Source organism: Arachis hypogaea, chromosome 6, assembly GCF_003086295.3.
Source record: "Arachis hypogaea cultivar Tifrunner chromosome 6, arahy.Tifrunner.gnm2.J5K5, whole genome shotgun sequence".
Lineage (NCBI taxonomy): Eukaryota > Viridiplantae > Streptophyta > Magnoliopsida > Fabales > Fabaceae > Arachis > Arachis hypogaea.
In genome coordinates, this window is record NC_092041.1 from 31099843 (window position 1) to 31108821 (window position 8979).

Genomic DNA, 8979 nt, shown 5'->3' on the forward strand with positions numbered 1-8979 from the left:
GCTTTTATAACTTCTCACATTAATCTGAACCTCGTCGCTTTATCTTTGCCGACCTCGTGTGGTCTCTTGGCAATGATTTTTTGCGTTTTGCCGAGCATAAATTAATGCGCCTTGGCGGGGTACTTTTCAGGATTTGTTTCATCATGAGGAAGAGAAAAAAAAAAGAAGGAAAAGAGAAAAATTCGATTAGTATTAAAAAGAAAGAATATTTACAGAGTGTTTACCCTTGGCTAGGTCGGGTGCTTTTCTTGTCCGGGTGTCTCATTAAAAAACCCTTGTAGGGAAAAAGAGTACACCTCGGGTCAAGTTTTTCTAGCTGTAGTATCGTCTTAGATTACAGGCGTGCCAGGCCCTGGGCAACTCATTGCCTTCTAGGTCGGATATTTTGTAATAGCCTGTTCCTAAGACTTCTGTTACCTTGTAGGGTCCTTTCCAATTTGTAGCTAGCTTCCCTTCTCCCGACTTTTGTGTTCCGATGTCATTTCGGATCAGAATTAGGTCGTGAATTGAGAAGCTTCGTTTTATTACTTTCTGATTGTATCTGAGGGCCGTTCACCGTTTTAAGGCTTCTTCTCGGATCCGGGCTTTTTCTCGGACCTCGGGGAGGAGGTCGAGTTCTTCCCTTTGTGCCTGTGGGTTACCTTCTTCGTTGTAGAAGATGACTCGGGGTGACCCTTCATCTATTTCGATAGGAATCATTGCCTCCATCCCGTAAGCTAGTCGGAATGGCGATTCTCCCGTTGTAGAGTGTGGGGTTGTCCGATATGCCCATAGCACCTGGGGGAGCTCCTCGGCCCATGCCCCTTTGGCCTCTTGGAGTCTTCGTTTTAACCCGGCCAAGATGACTTTATTTGCGGCCTCCGCTTGTCCGTTGGCTTGTGGGTGCTCGACTGAGGTGAATTGCTGTTTGATTTTTAGCTCGGCCGCCAAGTTTTGAAAACTTGTGTCTGTGAACTGTGTTCCATTGTCTGTGGTGATGGAGTAGGGGACTCCGAACCTTGTGACGATATTTTTGTATAGGAATTTGCGGCTTTTCTGAGCCGTGATGGTGGCTAAGGGTTCGGCTTCGATCCACTTTGTGAAGTAGTCGACCCCCACCATGAGGTATTTGACTTGCCCCGGTCCTTGAGGGAACGGGCCGAGTAGGTCAAGTCCCCATTTGGCGAAGGGCCATGGTGCGGTGACGCTGATAAGGTCTTCGGGTGGTGCTTTGTGAAAATTGGCGTGTTTTTGGCAGGGGGGCATATTTTCACAAATTCCGTTGCGTCTCTTTGCAAAGTCGGCCAGTAGAATCCGGCTCGGACTACTTTCTTGGATAATGCTCGAGCTCCGAGGTGGTTCCCGCACATGCCTCTGTGGACTTCTTCGAGGACGCTCTTTGTTTCTGAGGTCGGGACACACCTAAGGAGGGGGTTTGAGAATCCCCTTCTGTATAATATGTCGTGAATTAGTGTATAATTCTGGGCGTCTTTTGTGAGTCTTCTAGCTTCCTTCTTTTCGGCGGGGAGAGTTCCCGACTTCAGGTAGTTGAGTATGGGGGTCATCCACCCTTGCTGTTGGTTGGATATGTTTAGCGCTTCTTCCTCTCTTAGCACGGAGGGAAATTGCAAGGTTTCCTGGAGGAGACTTCTGTTGTTGCCTCCGGGCTTGGTGCTGGCGAGCTTTGAAAGGGCGTCTGCCCGGGCGTTTTGTTCCCGAGGTATGTGCTGAATCTGTATTTCTGAAAAGTGGCGTAGTTGTGCCTGTGTTTGGTCCAGGTATTTTTTCATAGTGGGGTCTTTGGCCTGGTAGCTTCCATTTACTTGTGATGTGATGACCTGGGAGTCGCTGAAGATCGTGATTTTTTGGGCTCCGACCTCTCCGGCTAGCTTTAGACCTGCTAGTAGGGCCTCGTATTCGGCTTGGTTGTTCGAAGCCTGGAACTCGAATTTTAGGGTCGATCCAAGTAATAAACCTTACGCGAGTAAGGGTCGATCCCACGGAGATTGTTGGTATGAAGCAAGCTATGGTCATCTTGTAAATCTCAGTTAGGCAGATTCAAATGGTTATGGATGATTTATGAATAAAGCATAAAATAAAGATGGAGATACTTATGTAATTCATTGGTGAGAACTTCAGATAAGCTAATGGAGATGCTTTGTCCCTTCCGTCTCTCTGCTTTCCTACTATCTTCATCCAATCCTTCTTACTCCTTTCCATGGCAAGCTGTATGTTGGGCATCACCGGTGTCAGTGGCTACAATCCTGTCCTCTCAGTGAAAATGTTCAACGCACCCTGTCACGGCACGGCTAATCATCTGTCGGTTCTCAATCAGGTTGGAATAGAATCCATTGATTCTTTTGCGTCTGTCACTAACGCCCAGCCTTCAGGAGTTTGAAGCTCGTCACAGTCATTCAATCATTGAATCCTACTCAGAATACCACAGACAAGGTTTAGACCTTCCGGATTCTCTTGAACGCCGCCATCAATTCTAGCTTATACCACGAAGATTCCAATCAAGGGATCCAAGAGATAAACATTCAAGCCTTGTTTGCTTGTAGAACAGAAGTGGTTGTCAGGCACTCGTTCATAAGTGAGAATGATGATGAGTGTCACATAATCATCACATTCATCATGTTCTTGGGTGCAAATGAATATCTTAGAACAGGAATAAGCTGAATTGAATAGAAGAACAATAGTAATTGCATTAATACTCGAGGTACAGCAGAGCTCCACACCTTAATCTATGGTGTGTAGAAACTCCACCGTTGAAAATACATAAGTGATAATGGTGATCATTGGCTTCGGCCCCAGAGAGGGAACCAGAAGAACCAAGATGAAAATACAATAGTAAAAGGTCCTATTTGTAGAGAACTAGTAGCCTAGGGTTTACAAAAATGAGTAAATTACATAAAAATCCACTTTCGGGCCCACTTGGTATGTGCTTGGGCTGAGCATTGAAGCTTTCATGTGTAGAGACTTTTCTTGGAGTTAAACGCCAGCTTTTGTGCTAGTTTGGGCGTTTAACTCCCATTCTTGTGCTAGATCCGGCGTTTAACGCCGGGCAGTTTTGAGCTGATTTGGAATGCCAGTTTGGGCCATCAAATCTGGGGCAAAGTATAGACTATTATACATTGCTGGAAAGCCCAGGATGTCTACTTTCCAACGCCGTTAAGAGCGCGCCGATTGGGCCTCTGTAGCTCCCGAAAATTCACTTCGAGCGTAGGGAGGTCAGAATCCAACAACATCTATAGTCCTTTTCAGCCTCTGAATCAGATTTTTGCTCAGGTCCCTCAATTTCAGCCAGAAAATACCTGAAATCATAGAAAAACACACAAACTCATAGTGAAGTCCAGAAAAGTGAATTTTAACCAAAAACTAATGAAAATATAATAAAAACTAACTAAAACATACTAAAAACAATGCCAAAAAGCGTATAAATTATCCGCTCATCACAACACCAAACTTAAATTGTTGCTTGTCACCAAGCAACTGAAAATCAAATAAGATGAAAAGGAAGAGAATATGCAATGAATTCCAAAAACATCTATGAAGATCAGTATTAATTAGATGAGCGGGGCTTTTAGCTTTTTGCCTCTGAACAGTTTTGGCATCTCACTCTATCCTTTGAAATTCAGAATGATTGGATTCTATAGGAACTTAGAATCCAGATAGTGTTATTGATTCTCCTAGTTAAGTATGATGATTCTTGAACACAGCTACTTTATGAGTCTTGGCCGTGGCCCAAAGCACTCTGTCTTCCAGTATTACCACCGGATACATACATGCCACAGACATATAACTGGGTGAACCTTTTCAGATTATGACTCAGCTTTGCTAGAGTCCCCAATTAGAGGTGTCCAGGGTTCTTAAGTACACTCTTTTTGCCTTGGATCACAACTTTATTCTTTTTCTCTCTTTTTTTTTGTATTCACTGCTTTTTCTTGCTTCAAGAATCATTTTTATGATTTTTCAGATCCTCAGTAACATGTCTCCTTTTTCATCATTCTTTCAAGAGCCAACATTCATGAACAACAAATTCAAAAGACATATGCACTGTTCAAGCATACATTCAGAAAACAAAAGTATTGCCACCACATCAATATAATTAATCTGTTATAAAATTCAAAATTCATGTAATTATTCTCTTTTTCAATTAAGAACATTTTTTCATTTAAGAAAGGTGATGGATTCATAGGAAATTCATAACTTTAAGGCAAAGACACTAAGACACTAATGATCACAAGACACAAACATAGATAAACATAAGCATGAAAATTCGAAAAACAGGAAAATAAGGAACAAGGAGATTAAAGAACGGGTCCACCTTAGTGATGGCGGCTTGTTCTTCCTCTTGAAGATCTTATGGAGTGCTTGAGCTCTTCAATGTCTCTTCCTTGCCTTTGTTGCTCCTCTCTCATGATTCTTTGATCTTCTCTAATTTCATGGAGGAGGATGGAATGTTCTTGGTGCTCCACCCTTAGTTGTCCCATGTTGGAACTCAATTCTCCTAGGGAGGTGTTGATTTGCTCCCAATAGTTTTGTGTTGAGGTATCTCAGGGATTTCATGATGAGTGGGATCTCTTGTTTGCTCCATTCTTTTCTTAGTGATGGGCTTGTCCTCATTAATGAGGATGTCTCCCTCTATGTCAACTCCAACTGAATAACAGAGGTGACAAATGAGATGAGGAAAGGCTAACCTTGCTAAAGGTAGAGGACTTATCCGCCACCTTATAAAGTTCTTGGGCTATAACCTCATGAACTTCTACTTCTTCTCCAATCATGATGCTATGAATCATGATGGTCCGATCTATAGTAACTTCGAACCGGTTACTAGTGGGAATGATTGAGCGTTGGATAAACTCCAACCATCCCCTAGCCACGGGCTTGAGGTCTTATCTTCTTAGTTGAACCGGCTTCCCTCTTGAATCTCTCTTCCATTGAGCGCCCTCTTCACAAATGTCTATGAGGACTTGGTCCAACCTTTGATCAAAGTTGACCCTTCTAGTGTAAGGGTGTTCATCTCCTTGCATCATGGGCAAGTTGAATGCCAACCTTACATTTTCTGGACTAAAATCTAAGCATTTCCCCCGAACCATTGTAAGCCAATTCTTTGGGTTCGGGTTCACACTTTGATCATGGCTCTTGGTGATTCATGCATTGGCATAGAATTCTTGAACCATTAAGATTCTGACTTGTTGAATGGGGTTGGTAAGAACTTCCCAACCTCTTCTTCGAATCTCATGTCGGATCTCCGAATATTCACTCTTTTTGAGTTTAAAAGGGACCTCGGGGATCACCTTCTTCAAGGCCACAACTTCATAGAAGTGGTCTTGATATACCCTTGAGATGAATCTCTCCATCTCCCATGACTCGGAGGTGGAAGCTTTTGCCTTCCCTTTCCTCTTTCTAGAGGTTTCTCCGGCCTTGGATGCCATAAATGGTTATGGAAAAACAAAAAATAATGCTTTTACCACACCAAACTTAAAAGGTTTGCTCGTCCTCGAGCAAAAGAAGAAAGAAGAGAGTAGAAGAAGAAGAAATGAAGGAGATGGAGATGGCTTTGTGGTTTGGACAAAGGGAGAGAAGTAATGTTTAGGTTGTGTGAAAATGAGGTGGTAAAGATGGATTTATATAGGAGTGGAGAGAGTGGTAAGGTTCGGCTATGTGAGGGTGGGTTTGGGAGGGAAAGTGGTTTGAATTTGAATGGTGAGGTAGGTGGGGTTTTATGAAGGATGGATGTGAGTGGTGAAGAGAAAGATGGGATTTGACAGGTGAGGGGTTTTTGGGGAAGAGGTGTTGAGGTGATTGGTGAATGGATAAAGAAGAGAGAGAGTGGTGGGGTAGGTGGGGATCCTGTGGGGTCCACAGATCCTGAGGTGTCAAGGAAAAGTCATCCCTGCACCAAGTGGCGAGCAAAAATGCTCTCTATGCCAATTCTGGCATTAAACGCCGGGCTGGTGCCCATTTCTGGCATTTAACGCCAGCTTCTTGCCCTTTCCTGGCGTTTAACGCCAGTCTGGTGCCCCTTTCTGGCGTTAAACACCCAGAATGGTGCCAGACTGGGCGTTAAACGCCCATTTGCTGCCCTTACTGGCGTTTAAACGCCAGCAAGGTCTTCCTCCAGGGTGTGCTATTTTTCTTTCTGTTTTTCATTCTGATTTTTCTTTTTCAATTGATTTTGTGACTTCCCATGATCATCAACCTACAGAAAACATAAAATAACAAAGGAAAATTAGATAAATATAACATTGGGTTGCCTCCCAACAAACGCTTCTTTAATGTCAGTAGCTTGACAGTGGGCTCTCATGGAGCCTCACAGATACTCAGAGCAATGTTGGAACCTCCCAACACCAAACTTAGAGTTTGAATGTGGGGGTTCAACACCAAACTTAGAATTCGGTTGTGGCCTCCCAACACCAAACTTAGAGTTTGACTGTGGGGCTCTGTTTGACTCTGTTTTGAGAGAAGCTCTTCATGCTTCCTCTCCATGGTGACAGAGGGATATCCTTGAGCCTTAAACACAAAGGATTCTTCATTCACTTGAATGTCAATTCTCCTCTGTCCACATCAATCACAGCCTTTGCTGTGGCTAGGAAGGGTCTGCCAAGGATGATGGATTCATCCATGCACTTCCCAGTTTCTAGGACTATAAAATCAGCAGGGATGTAATGGTCTTCAATCTTTACCAGAACATCCTCTACAAGCCCATAAGCTTGTTTTCTTGAATTGTCTGCCATCTCTAGTGAGATTCTTGCAGCTTGTACCTCAAAGATCCCTAGGTTCTCCATTACAGAGAGAAGCATGAGGTTTACACTTGACCCTAGGTCACACAAGGCCTTCTTGAAGGTCATGGTGCCTATGGCACAAGGTATTGAGAACTTCCCAGGATCTTGTCTCTTTTGAGGTAGTTTCTGCCTAGACAAGTCATCCAATTCTTTGGTGAGCAAAGGGGGTTCATCCTCCCAAGTCTCATTACCAAATAACTTGTCATTTAGCTTCATAATTGCTCCAAGGTATTTAGCAACTTGCTCTTCAGTGACATACTCATCCTCTTCAGAGGAAGAATACTCATCAGAGCTCATGAATGGCAGAAGTAAATCCAATGGAATCTCTATGGTCTTTGTGTGAGCCTCAGATTCCCATTGTTCCTCATTAGGGAACTCATTGGAGGCCAGTGGACGTCCATTGAGGTCTTCCTCAGTGGCGATCTCTGCCTCTTCCTCCTCTCCAGGTTCGGCCATATGGGTCATGTTAATGGCCTTGCATTCTCCTTTTGGATTCTCTTCTGTATTGCTTGGAAGAGTACTAGAAGGGAGTTCAGTAATTTTCTTGCTCAGTTGTCCCACTTGTGCCTCCAAGTTTCTAATGGAGGACCTTGTTTCAGTCATGAAACTTTGAGTGGTTTTGATTAGATCAGAGACCATGGTTGCTAAGTTAGAATAGCTCTGCTTAGAATTCTCTGTCTGTTGCTGAGAAGATGATGGAAAAGGCTTGCCATTGCTAAACCTGTTTCTTCGACCATTATTGTTGTTGAAACCTTGTTAAGGTCTCTGTTGATCCTTCCATGAGAGATTTGGATGATTCCTCCATGAAGGATTAACAGAGCTATCCAAAGACATCTTGGACAGTTCAGACAGACCATCATAGAAGATACCTATGATGCTCCATTCAGAAAGCATGTCAGAAGGGCACTTTCTGATCAATTGTTTGTATCTTTCCCAAACTTCATAGAGGGATTCACCTTCCTTCTGTCTGAAGGTTTGGACTTCCACTCTAAGCTTACTCAATTTTTGAGGTGGAAAGAACTTTGCCAAGAAGGCATTGACTAGCTTTTCCCAAGAGTTCAGGCTTTCTTTAGGTTGTGAGTCCAACCATATCCTAGCTCTGTCTCTTACAGCAAAAGGGAATAGCATAAGTCTGTAGACCTCAGGGTCAACCCCATTAGTCTTGACAGTGTCACAAATTTGCAAGAACTCAACTAAAAACTGATGAGGATCTTCCAATGGAAGTCCATGGAACTTGCAATTCTGTTGCATCAGAGAAACTAATTGTGGCTTAAGCTCAAAGTTGTTTGCTCCAATGGCAGGGATAGAGATGCTTCTCCCATAGAAGTCGGGAGTAGGTGCAGTAAAGTCACCCAGCACCTTCCTTGCATTGTTGGCATTGTTGTTGTTTTCGGCTGCCATGTCTTCTTCTTGTTTGAAAATTTCTGTTAGGTCCTCGACAGAGAGTTGTGCCTTAGCTTCTCTTAGCTTTCGCTTCAAGGTCCTTTCAGGTTCAGGGTCAGCCTCAACAAGAATGCTTTTGTCTTTGCTCCTGCTCATATGAAAGAGAAGAGAACAAGAAAGTATGGAATCCTCTATGTCACAGTATAGAGATTTCGTGAAGTGTCAAAGGAAAAGAAAAATAGAAGGAAGAGGTAGAAGAATTCGAACTTATCAAGAAAGATGGAGTTCGAATTATGCATTAAGGAGGAGTGTTAGTCCATAAATAGAAGGATGTGAGAAAAGGGGAAGAAATTTTCGAAAATTAAGTAAAAGAATTTAAAAACATTTTGAAAAACACTAATTGATTTTCAAAAACTTTAAGAGTGGAAAAAGAAATCAAGTGATTTTTGAAAAAGATTTTGAAATTAGAAAGTAAAAAGATATGATTGAAAACTATTTTGAAAAAGATGTGATTAAAAAGATATGATTTAAAAGTTATGGTTTTTTAAAAAGATGTGATTGAGAAGATATGATTTGAAAAACAATTTAAAAAGATTTGATTTTGAAAATTAATGACTTGGCTAACAAGAAAAGATATGATTCAAACATTAAACCTTTCTCAACAGAAAAGGCAACATACTTGAATTGTTGAATCAAATCATTAATTGTTAGCAAGTATTTTTGAAAATGGAAGGAAATTGATTTTGAAAACATGTGATTGAAAAGATATGATTTGAAAAAGATTTGATTTTGAAAAATTTTGAAAACCTAAAAAAAATTTGAATTAAAA

The 8979-nt window shown here is 42.1% G+C and overlaps 1 non-coding gene across 1 annotated transcript; it reads left to right on the forward strand.

Annotated features, from left to right (window-relative positions):
• Nucleotides 1-7655: 7655 nt before the first annotated feature.
• Nucleotides 7656-7763, forward strand: LOC112700607 (small nucleolar RNA R71). Its single transcript, XR_003153513.1, has one exon. It is a non-coding gene; the product is annotated as a small nucleolar RNA R71 (small nucleolar RNA).
• The last annotated feature ends 1216 nt before the right edge of the window (nucleotides 7764-8979 follow it).